We start from the raw sequence: 12,254 nt of genomic DNA, 5'->3' as shown, positions 1-12,254 counted from the left end.
CAGTTAATATGGTGGTATATGTGTGATCATATCACAGTAATGAGATATTTATTCACTTTGCACATACAGCTATACCCATAAATTACCCATAGGAAAATGGTCTTTTTTGAGAGAGAGAGAGAGAGAGAGAGGATTTTTTTTTTTCCATGAAGGCAAAGTTACATGCATTAGGAAATCAGTGATATTATTAAAACATAACTAACAGCCACAGACTTCATTACTTGCCCATGACATTTGCATTAAATGAGCTTCAACAGCTTGCACAAAAGCAGTCACTATAGTCACTGCTGTTTCTTTCAGTTGCTTATGAGAAGCTTTCCACAAGGACTTGATTATGAAAAGCTTCTGACAATGACAGTGATTTAGGAAATGTAAGGGCAAGATGTGCCACAAAATTATTAAGAGTGGCTATGTCTGAGCCGCAGAGGAGAGGTCACATTCACTCGATGAAACACTATGGTGGCACCGCTAGCCTGCTTTGAGTATCCAGGCTAACCGAGCTAAGTCAGACCTCTCTGTCCCAGAACTGACACCATAGTTCTGAATAAACAAGGATTTGAGAGAGACCAATATTTCAGAGGCAGCTATACAAGTAAAAAGTAGATCTTGGGAGAAGGAGTAGAATCTGAGAGGCAGGCTGATAACATATAAGAGCAATAAATGTAATAGCCATAGCCTAATACCACAGCCCAGACTGTATCTTCATTTCTTTTATACTCTAGACTTCTGGGAGGTATTACACAGTCCCGTATATGGCTGAAAGTAATTTACAAGCCCATGGCAAGGGCCAAAATCAAGTAAACCTATATCAGACAGAGTGTTCCTAACAGGCAACCTCATAAAGGTATATTGGAAAAAAAAAGTCATTCAGCATATTACAAAGCCCATTCTCTAAGGAGGTCATTGAAGTCAAATAAATTTCATAGGTCTTTCCTATGCAATAATTTAGGTGCAGTTAATATGCCCCAGAACACCAATAACAGCTAGATGCAGAGGTCATTTATTAACATTTTATCAATAGGATCTTTATGAGATGCAGGCTCCTTCTTCAAGATCCACCCCATGCCAACAACTCAGAACATCAATACTGTGCAGAAACCCACCTCAGTGCAATCATCCATTTCAGACAGCTGACTGAGCAATATGAAGTTAGCAAATGGCTTTGGGAGATACTCAACCCTCTGCCTCCAACTCAAGCCAAAACTAACTTCAGACTTGCTGGGAGAAGGAAAAGGCTGCCTTCCCCCAACCACGAGAGGTTTTCATATAAAGTATGATAGCATCGTGTTTCTTCTGAATAGTAACTCAGTTCAGCTCAATGCTCATTTCTTCTTTTTGCCTGGGGTTCATCATTTCAGTAAAACAATCATGTTTTTTGTTCTACGTACCCTAGACCCAACAGTGCTTTCTGATACTTCACTATACAGGATGCAAGCAGATCAAAAATTAGTTTAACAAAACACGTAATTGGTTAATTGACTATACCTCCTGTACATAACACAGATTTTACTACTGTTTCAACTGGGGTGGTTTTTCAATGAACTTGAGATAATATTATTTGAGTATACAAGAGAAGAATATTGCCACACAACTGAATACAAGCTCACTTGTTGAAAAATCTCCACTCGCAGCAGTGGAGCATGAAAGTCTAAAGGCCTCATATCATCAGCTCACGAGCGCTCCGTTGTTCCAGGCTTAGAAAGATCCGGGGGATCTCCTTTAAGGTCCATCTACGTAACAAATATTCAGAGCAACCATACTGGGGAGTGCTGTCGATCCCACCACTTCAATAACCAGCTGGGAAAAATGACTTTCAGAAATCACATAGATCATAATGGAGAATTCTGTTTAAAAAGTCAATAATGCGATCGATCTAGCTGGATAAAACATTTGAGAAAATCAAATAAAATTTGGCCCGGATATCTAAGCTGCCACTCTTCTACACTAAACATTTTGGATTTCTGTTTTCATTTGGAAGTGTTAAAAGTTTTCTCAGAGTGTTCAGAAGTTCTGCTTATAAATACATTAGGTTTTAAGTAATACTTTTCAGTTAAAAGCAGCACTCCGCTTATAAAAACATCACCTCCAACCTGTCCCCCCAGCGATTTCCAGTGAGCTGCTACATCTTGTTTCCTCCAAACTACAATCATCCTCCACCCCCGCCTACCACACATTAGGAGCCAGATACAGATATCAAATATGGGGCATAATGGGCATTAAATGAAGACCTCCCAGCTGTCTCCTGACAGTTTCATTGCATAATGGTGACCTTTGCATCTCTTGTTCACAACACAAAAAAAAGCAAAACTATACAATTCCGGACTGCAGATAAAAAAATAAAAGAAAAAGTCCTATGATATATTTGGGGGGGGCAGGGTGGGGTCTTCCCTTATTTGCATATATGAATGGCCTTATTAGGATTGCTTTGATGCTTCCTAAAGGCGTAATATTTTATTTCTGAGTAGTTGTTCTTGCCTTCCCTTCTTGCTGAAAAGTGATAGTTCACTTTGAAAGCAGAGATTTATACTTCAGACTCTTCATTTAAACCTTATGTAAAGAAATAAAATCTTTATGTCCACACATATTTGAGCTCCTACCTTCATACATTTATAGCGTGTTACATTTCCCAGCTTTCCCATATTTAATGTTTTACAGCCTGTTCTCCAGATTCAGGTAGTAAAAGGCTTGAAGACCAGAAAGCAGAAAGCAAGCAGCAGCTTACTATTTTAATTAGAAATGGACCAACATAGAAATCTCCAAACTGGTCAGTTGTGCAGAGGTACTAGCAAAACCTCTCACTAGAGTAAGAGCAACCTGATCTATGACTTCTACCAACATATTTTAGAGAGTTTAAAATCCTTTAAATGAATCCTTGTTGGGCCATGTGTTGTCTCATCAGTATTTAGAAATACCACCATGGGAAAAAAAGATCAAGAAAGAGAAGGAACCATACGCTAAGTAGAAAAAGGTCAGGATAAGGAGAAATAACTATTCCTGCATTTTAAGAAGGCTTTACTCCCACCCCCTCAGATCTGCATCTCCCAGTCAAGATGTGTGACATTTTCTGCGGGTGGTAGCACAGTTGTATTGGTATTTTAGCTGCCATCTGACAAGCATTTGCCCATGCATTTGGAAGAAGAATTTATTCATACGAGGGAGTTGTCAAAAAGAACTTATTAACAATATTTCACAGTTTGTGAAGTCTGACCACCGCTTTACGTCTTTCCCCCTTTCACTCCCTGTGTGCTCCACTCTTTCTTTTCCCTCCCCCCGCCCCCTGCTTTCACACTATATTTCCTAAAAGCAAAACTGAAGATAGGAAAATATCATCAGTTGGGGACCTCAAGGCAACCGTCCTATACCTTTCACTTTCTCCAAAGGAGTACTAAATATCACTCTGCAATACACTTCAGATGTTTGTCTGATCCAGAAGTGCCATCTGTCCCAAAACAACCTGCAAGGTCTATCACACGGCCACCTGAGGGCAAACCATGCTTGTACTTCCCACATTATTGGATATATGGCAGGAATGTCCTCCAACATGTACATACATGGCTCACCAAATGATCAGCTTGCAGGTCCCCCAGCACCCCATAGTGCAAGTTGAAGAAAAACTGGGAAAAGCGGGCACCACAACCTGGGTCTTGTCCATGAATTAATGGCTCAGAAAGCAGGTAGGCAGGAGCTGACAGAAGCTGTATGAATTATTTTGGCAAGCTTTGTCTGGCCCACAGCCTGCAGGCTACTCCTTAAAATACTTCTTAAAATACTTCGCTGAAGTTTTCCTTTAGTTGTTCCATGTAGATCACGCTTTCCAAACCTCTTATACCTGTTGCTATCCTTGCAGCTCTCTCTCTTATTCTCTCATTTATTTCTTTTCCTTTGTTCTTTTTTTTTTTTTTTTTACATCATTATAACATGATGCCCCAAAACATGGATGCAACACTACTACCGATGCCTCACAAGTACTCCGTCGGCTATGGCAATGACTGTTCACAAGTTATTATTTCAAATACTTCTCAGAACACGGTTCCTCTTCTGCAACAGCACGGCAATGCTGACTACTGCTCAGTCTACAATCCCCTCTGATTCCTAGATCTTCCTCTGTGCTACTGCTCACCAAAACATTACGCATGCTTAAGCAGCAAGTTTATGCATTAAACTACATTTCTTAAGTAAATTCCTCAAGCTCATACAGAAAGCCAAGCATAAAGCTGGGATGAAATCTCAAATAGTTGAGACTCCAGGTGTGACTAGTAACAGTGGCTGTCTCTATGTGGCAGCTCAGCTGTTCTTCATAGTGCACACTGCAGTCCTGAGCTTTTGCTATCCCAGGCTGTGGGACTGGTAGAGAACAGCGTACTTCATTCCCTAACCCTTCATCCAAGGCTCCTTTGTAATGGAAATCAGGGGATACATACCATTGGGAAAAAGAGTCGCAACATGCAATGAGGATACAGACCTGCCATCCTCCGGGAAGCGGGGTGCTCCATGGGCCCCCGTTTTAAACATTACTAGCCAGGCTACCCATTATCCTATCAGTAGAATCATCCAGGGCTTCCAACATCCCACACAGTACCTTGTTTCAGTCAAAAGTGCTTTCCCAAATAACACAACTAATCAAAACAGTTAACTGGAACAAGTGAAAATATAATGAAATAATGCAGACTACAGTACAGAGAACCTAAGCAGCGCTACAGATTCACTTCCGTGTTGTGCTCCATGATACGGTATCTGCAGACACACAATGTTAAATTAATAGCAGTACAGGCAAAAGCACCACCAAGATTACAATAACAACTGAGGAAGTTTCATTTTTCCACTCCACTTCCTATCTCCTGAGCTCACGCACAGTTTCACTTGCCAGTATGAAACCAGCACAGAGCAGGTATTTCACAGAGAGAACAGAAAGGCCTGTTCGAAAGACAAGAAGAACCTAACCCACGAGGCTAGAAAAAGGACACGCTGCTGCAGGCACAAACCCCCTTCATTTCACGGGCATAACATAACTGCTTGGGCTAGGTTACAGATTTAGGAATGTCAGATAACTCCCTAATAGTGCAAAAAAATAAAAGACACAGGTGGTAAAGATGAATTGCTGATTTGAACTCTGCTACATGAACTCTACCCCTACCTGCATCCTTCTTAAAATCGTAAAAACTCACAAAAACTCCCTATGTTTAATTAGACTTTGCCTGAAACAAGCTCTATTCTCTCCCCTATGTTTTGTTACCATCCAAATGTAATTACTTCCCCCAAGAACTAAGGCTAAGCTCTCCAGCCACTCCCCCGACTCTTCAATCACACTGATTAGCCCTACGTAAAATAGCAACGGCATAAACAAATATCACAGGTGAAGTGAGCTACAGAACTAGAAAAGTACAGAAAAAAGGCACAATCAAATGAAAAGGTTATGGCCAAATAAATCCTAATCTGACACCTTGCGCCTATTTAATCTTTTAGCACAGAGTGAAGGTAAGAAGGTAAAATACTAAGAACCACCCACAGCTCAGTATCTTGAAGTCTGACTGAAGTCTTTGTTCAGGTACCTCTTGGCCAGAACACCATTCCCTGCTCTCTGAGCTTAGCCTCTGATAGACAGAATTATATCTTATTTCCAAACAGTTATTTTAGGAGAATAGAGGGATTTATCCTGTATGGACTTACTCTGATATAAAACCTTGCCTCCAATTGCAATAAAAACTCTTTGGGACGACCTTTGACCGAGCAAACTTCTGAAAGAAGTCTTTCAGAATTACAAGCCTCCTTTCCCATACCCCGCTTTGACAAGAGTGAACGGAGGAGAGCAGAACTGCTTTTGGTGCAGGCAAATCGGCTTTATGTACTCCATGGATTTTGGCTTCGGATTTCTTCGCAAAATTCAAAAAAGTAAGTTTTCAGGTAAACACTCATAGGTTTGGAGGCAACAACTTAGAGCAGCTCGAAGCAGGTCAGCTGTGGATTTGAGCAGAATGACGGAGCGTCTAAGACAGGCTACAACTAAAAAGTTTCCTCTAATTGAAACTCACATTGACTCCTGTGCCGTGAAGTATGACAGAGATGCAAGAAGCCACTGAACCCAATGGAGATGCTGCCTGGGAAGTACAGGGAGGAGATGGGTTCTGGCATCTTTCACTAAAAGCAGTGAGCAAGTTGTGCTTTAGCACTCCTTCCTCTGAAGAGGGAAGCACAGCACACATCCCTGCCTGTCAGGCTGAGAAGTGAAACCCTTCTCTGAAAGCACAGATGCTCCAGGGAGTCTGATGGAAAATCTCTCCATCAAACCAATCCCTGTGAGTTTCCAAGGAGTCCCAAACCACAACGGTCTGTCAGAAATGATGCCTAGCTATTGCTAAGCTTTTCTAGAAAGATGCAGAGAGCCAGCTGTATGTCTTTGGCAACAATCAGTGAACCACAGCAAAAGCTTGCCTTTTTTTATGGAGTATTTATATTAATATTGTCGCTGCCGTTCTCTTCCAAAAGTTCAATTTGCAATGGTGTCTCAATCTCAGCTTAAAAAAAAAAGAACACGTAAATCCGTATCATGTGATGCACTAACACATCACATGAAATCTCTCTCCACATGACAAGCTGTCTGAGACATACTGCTATGTACACACAATAAAAACTGTGGGAAACTGGGATCCAGAGAAGCGCTTATTTAGTTTACAAAGTTGGAAACTTTGTCTTTATTCAGCTGAGGTTTTACTCAGACTAATGTACCCTCAACTCAACACACAGACTTATGCATGTTCCCCTGTATAAATTTCTACAACTAAGCTGCAATTACCATATGTAACTACACATGCTGAAACAACCAAAGCAAATTTTTCACAGAGTACAGCTACTGTGTGCAGAGTAAAACTAGATTCTCATAATCAAGAAATGCCAGATCTGCAAAGCCAGAAAGGAAAATCATCTTCACAAGCTATTAGTTCACAAACTTACGTAAAACAAAGAAGGGAAAATTGTTGCTGTGCATGACAATGGCGCTCAACTCAGGAATACAGACCAGTGGCTTTCATAAACACTGCTTCGGTGGCTTCCATGTACACGTGTGCCTGTTGCGCACACATACACAAAGTGCCAATCCTACGTATAAAAATCAGAACGCCGTTCGCATGCTGCAAACCATATGTAGGTATAAGAAGGCTATACATTGTTAGATCAAATATAACAATAAACTACAATGAACAGCAGCAGCGGAAGTTGCCAGGAAATTCTAATTACAAGTACACTTGGACCAAAAAAGCAGAAAAAAATATATATTCATTTCTAAGAGAAAACAGGCTTTTTATTCTCCTGTATCTTTTACCAGCAAGTGTTGGGTTTAGCACTAAACATATTTATGTTCAGACCCCATGCTATTAAGAACGTTACCAAAACCTTTATAGTCCTAATATCATGTGACTGCCCTGAAACCTCCTGCCTATCCCATTATATGTTACAGGAATCCACAAAGTTACAATCTAAAGGTAGTGGTCCAAAACCTACTCTCACCGATTTCTCTATTTCCTCGTAGCAGCTACGCAGACAAAATCAGGAACAGTGTGGCCCCACAGTTCAAAAGGAGAACTCAAGCCCCTCTCGCTGAGTTTGTCACTCAGGTCCCCATAGAACAGCAGCTATCCTGGACTGAGAAACTTAAAATTCATGTACAGAGGATGGTAAGATCACCAAAATCAGTGCCTCCCACTGAAATCTATGTTTTCCTTTGATTTTCAAGAAAAGAAGGCCTTCCAATCATGGCCTTTACATTCATGTGGAAAAATCTTTTAGAACTTTGCAAGAGAGAATAAAATAGAAGTCCTTTAAAATTCAATATGAACTAATCCTTAGGAACAGATATCTTATTAGAATTCTAAAAGAATTGCTGTAAAAATCTGTGGAATTAAAACCTGAGCATCTGTTCTATATAACTTTTTAATTGTCATACAGAATTGGAGAATAAGCATATCTTTTCTTGTTCATTTTTATAGGTTGGTTCATAATTCATGTAGAAAGGTTATCATTTTCTATTAAATGCCACAGCACTTTTTCATACAGAAGTCTTATTCTTTTCTCACTGCTAATGTCTTATTTGAGGAGGGGAACGTAGTCTGCAGCCAAGTCTCCATTATTTGCTTTGGACAGTCAGTTTTGCAGCTGAGCCCATAAGGTTTCCCCATATAATTATAAAGCATGTCTGAATATTTCAGTGGTGGGTGGACAATTACATATGTCAAAACTTTCCTTCCAGATAATAACAAAACTGCATGGATAGCAAACCTGTTATGTGAACCTTCAAATTAAATACCCAACATCATATCAATTCTTCATCTGAAATACCCTGCTGGGCAGCACACATGGAAATTACCTTACGTGAAAGAAAGAGCTATTCAGCAGGGCAAGTATTAACACTATCTGGCACAAAAATCTTGCTTTGGCATAGGTTTTAGGTCAAGAAAGAATAAACAATGGCACAAAAACCCCTCCCAGCTGACTATATTAATGATAGTTAAAGAAAGTAAAAGGTGAAAACTCCCTCCAAGACCTTTTAGTCTTCAGATAGCATATGAATTACCTGAACAAAATTCAATTTCAGCCATTAATTCAAAAGCATTATCTCAAGTATCATTAAAAAAGCATCATCCTGACTCAGAAATAATAATTTTCACTTCAATCACCTCATGTACTCACATTAGCTTTGAACCCTCGTTTCCTACTTTCTGTGCTTTTATTACAATACTACATACATTTACTTTCTATCCATTTTTTTCATCGTGACAGTAGTTCCTTCTGCTGCATATAGAGCAAAATTAATGATCGCTGTAGAAAAGTATATTTCAAAAATGCACTTGCACATGAGCAACAGGAAAATTTACTGACACCTACCAAACTAAAGATTCCTAACAAACTAAAATGCTTGTGAGGTAGGAAGTCTGATGCCCCCCACAATAAATTCCAGACAGCTCAGCCAAAATGTAATCTTTCTATTAAAGCTATAATAGTTCTGTAAACAAAAAGCAATTTATGATCGTTTCTGCGTGTATCAAGATGTGTTTGGCACTGCAGCTTGCAAAAGAGAATTTCCTGTTTACAAGCTCGTATTCTTTCTTGAATTCAAATTCGTACTTGAACAAAACCCTTCCACACGACTCCTCATCTTATTTCAAGTGAGAAAGTATTTTGATGAGCATTTTTGCTTTAAGTTAACCATAACATTGCAACAGTTTGACCCCTTCATTTCTTAAAAAATAAGAAAACAAAAAGTATTGACAAATGAATAACAAATTTGGCTATTACAACATAATATACGGATATAAACAACTTTATAAATCTGAGAAGTCCCATTTAGTTCAATGAGACAACTCTACCACATAGTTGGCCATGTGTAAATGCAGCAAACCCAAAGCCTGTGTTTGTCAGCTTTTCTCAACAGCTGTTAAGCATCATTCGCTAAGTCTGACTTTTTGTTATATTTATAATAATCCTTACATTATTTTAGACAAAAGACTCATGGAATTACGCAGAGACATTAATTTACCTTATTTTCCTGTTTCTAACACATCCAAAACCCAGTCTTTTTTTCCTACTTCTAGTTACCCATATGGTCATGGAAGAACACGTGCTAGTTATGTTCTCGATACATAAACATATAAGTTCAAAGTTAAAATATATTATATTCATGAACCTGAGTATTTATCTCTGTAAACGAAAGGTGCCGAAGTCACAAGGATAGAAATTAAGGTGAACAAATACGCTATAAGGAATAGGATTGTGTCACCCGCATACCACTTAAAACATTGACTGGGAGCTGTTCCTGAGAGACGCAGGAGAACTCAGTCCTCACATCATCAATTTCCAGGCTTCTGGGTTAAGACTGCTCAAATTCCTAGTTTATTTGCCTGAAACCAGTCTAACTCTGCTGCCTTCAACTTAATTATTTCTGACTTCTAGCAGAATAAAGGATTTATTATCAGGTTTACAGTAACACATAGGATGTAAACTAGCTGCAAGACAATCATATACCCTTGAACACTGGTAACCTCTTTTTGTATCACGCTAGAATCTAACATTGCTGCATACATTATTCAGGTCCAAAGTCAGCATATCCAGGAAAGTGCCATATTTACTTACATGGACATTATAACACCTGAAACAGCTACCAGGTATATAGCCTGTTACTTTGCCAGTTATGAATTTGTAGTCTCAGAAACCTGTTTCATAAAACTGTTAAAAAATTACAGTGACATTTGCCAAATGATGGTAAGTTTGGTTTAAATTTTAAAGAATATAATAGCTCAGCCTTAGAGGTGTTCCAGAAGCTCCAGAAAATAGCCACGGGGCTAAAGGCTCAACTGAGTCATTTTCTGTAACACAGAAAGAGTTTTGGACATACTTTCAATAGTGCTTCTTATAACAGTCCTTTACTCAGAAGAGCAAATAATTTTTGTATTTGCGAACTCCATTCACTTTACTGAGTAAGTATTTTTATATAAAACATATCCAGTTGTGTGGGCACTATGCAGAAATAACAGCCACTGAGCTGAAGGCTTTATTTGTATATTGTAGGCAGAATCCAGATCTGGTACGTACTGTACTTCTGAACCTGATGTGGCAAGGCCGCATAAGGAACAGTAAAGCTAGTCAAAGCACAGAAGGGCAGTACAACTCGGATCTATTAGGACTGGACTGACTTGTCTCACTTCTTCATATAAATAGACCTATAACCTTAAACCTAAGGTTTGTTGTCCCCCTGAATCTAAAACACTCAGTTACAAAACAGCTATTGCCAGTAGGATTGAACTTGCTCCACAGGATGCATAACTCCACTAAGAAATACCTAAAGGTCTGAAAATTGAAAATCGATGAAAAACCCTGTCATGACTGGGCTCTGGGTAGGACTAGTTGCTCAATACTTAGGGAGCATAATCCCTAATCACTTAAGTCAGGTATTCAGCAACTATGAAGCTCCATTAGATCATCCACATCTCATTCATATGTACCTTTAGATGGGATGTGCTGAGAGGAATCTGCTCTGGGAAGCACAGTTCGAATCCCAGATGGAAGCAAGTAGAGCCACAGCCTGAGAATGGTAGACAGAGCAAGCCAATTTAATATCTTTTAAAATGCACACATGTTTGGCAATCAGATCGTACATTAACATTTTCAGGTGCAACTTCTTTTCCTTTGCAAATACCTTGGTTACTACAGTAAAACCTCACGAGCATTTGGAACAGGCCACATGTGAACACAGGAAGCAGAGCTGTGAGAACCCATCTTCCTGACTGAGCTAATCCTGTGGTAACGCGCTCGGAGGCACAGAGGACGTAGCAACAAGGGGAACTTTTGGCTGATGCTCTCTGCCAGTTTAAGTGCACTGACATAAACTGAAGATCTCCACCGTTTCTTTGCAAGATATGCTGCCTTTGTTCCAGATGCTTGTACATGGAATGAGCAGAAAGGATATTCTTTGAAAAAATTTTTTTTTCACTTGACAAGTGTTCAATTTGCAAGGGGCTGGAGCAATTAAAGATGCCGTTCCTAAAAAACATTTGCTACTATCAGTCAAGCTGCGCTTTTTCCGAGATGCAGTAGCTGACTTACATGAGCGCTCTTAGCCCATTTCACAGCAGGGTACCACAGACTGCTTTGAACTACATCATCTGGGCAGTGGAAACAGTCTTTTACACAGCTACAGACTGTCAACATCTGACAACAGCCACAGTCTTTACAAGGTCAAACAGGTCAAAACCTAGCTTGCATGAAATCAATCAGGATTTAGAAAACAGAAATGAAACTGTCACTGCTCAGAGAGTTAATCTAATAGACATACTTAATTTGTAAATATATAAATTCACATATCTATTCAAGAGGATAAAGCCCCTTGCAAAATGTAGCTGTAACAACTGCTTTGCTTTAGACTGTAAGTTATGCTTTCCTGCAAGAATCTAATTGTCAGAGTACTTACAATGTGGGAGACCCAAATCATTCTCTTTTACATCTGCCACCACCCATGTGAATGATCTAACCACCAGACTCCAGAAAGGGCATTCTTCAGCCTTTCCGTTGAATCATTGCCATGTTTTCCTGCAAAATATGAGACTCACTGGTCCAGAAAAAAAGCATACAAAAGACCATGTTTCTAAAGTCTAATAGGTATGTCACTTACTAAGAAAGGGACAGCCTGGGTTCTAGTTCCAAGATTTTGCCTGTATTTCACATCATCGCATAAAATATATAAACACTACCTAATTCCTTCCACCACTTTT

The sequence above is a fragment of the Haliaeetus albicilla genome, chromosome 1 (genome assembly GCF_947461875.1).
Source record: "Haliaeetus albicilla chromosome 1, bHalAlb1.1, whole genome shotgun sequence".
Classification (NCBI taxonomy): Eukaryota; Metazoa; Chordata; class Aves; order Accipitriformes; family Accipitridae; genus Haliaeetus; species Haliaeetus albicilla.
The sequence above is the reverse complement of the archived record's forward strand: the minus strand, read 5'-3'. Positions refer to the sequence as shown.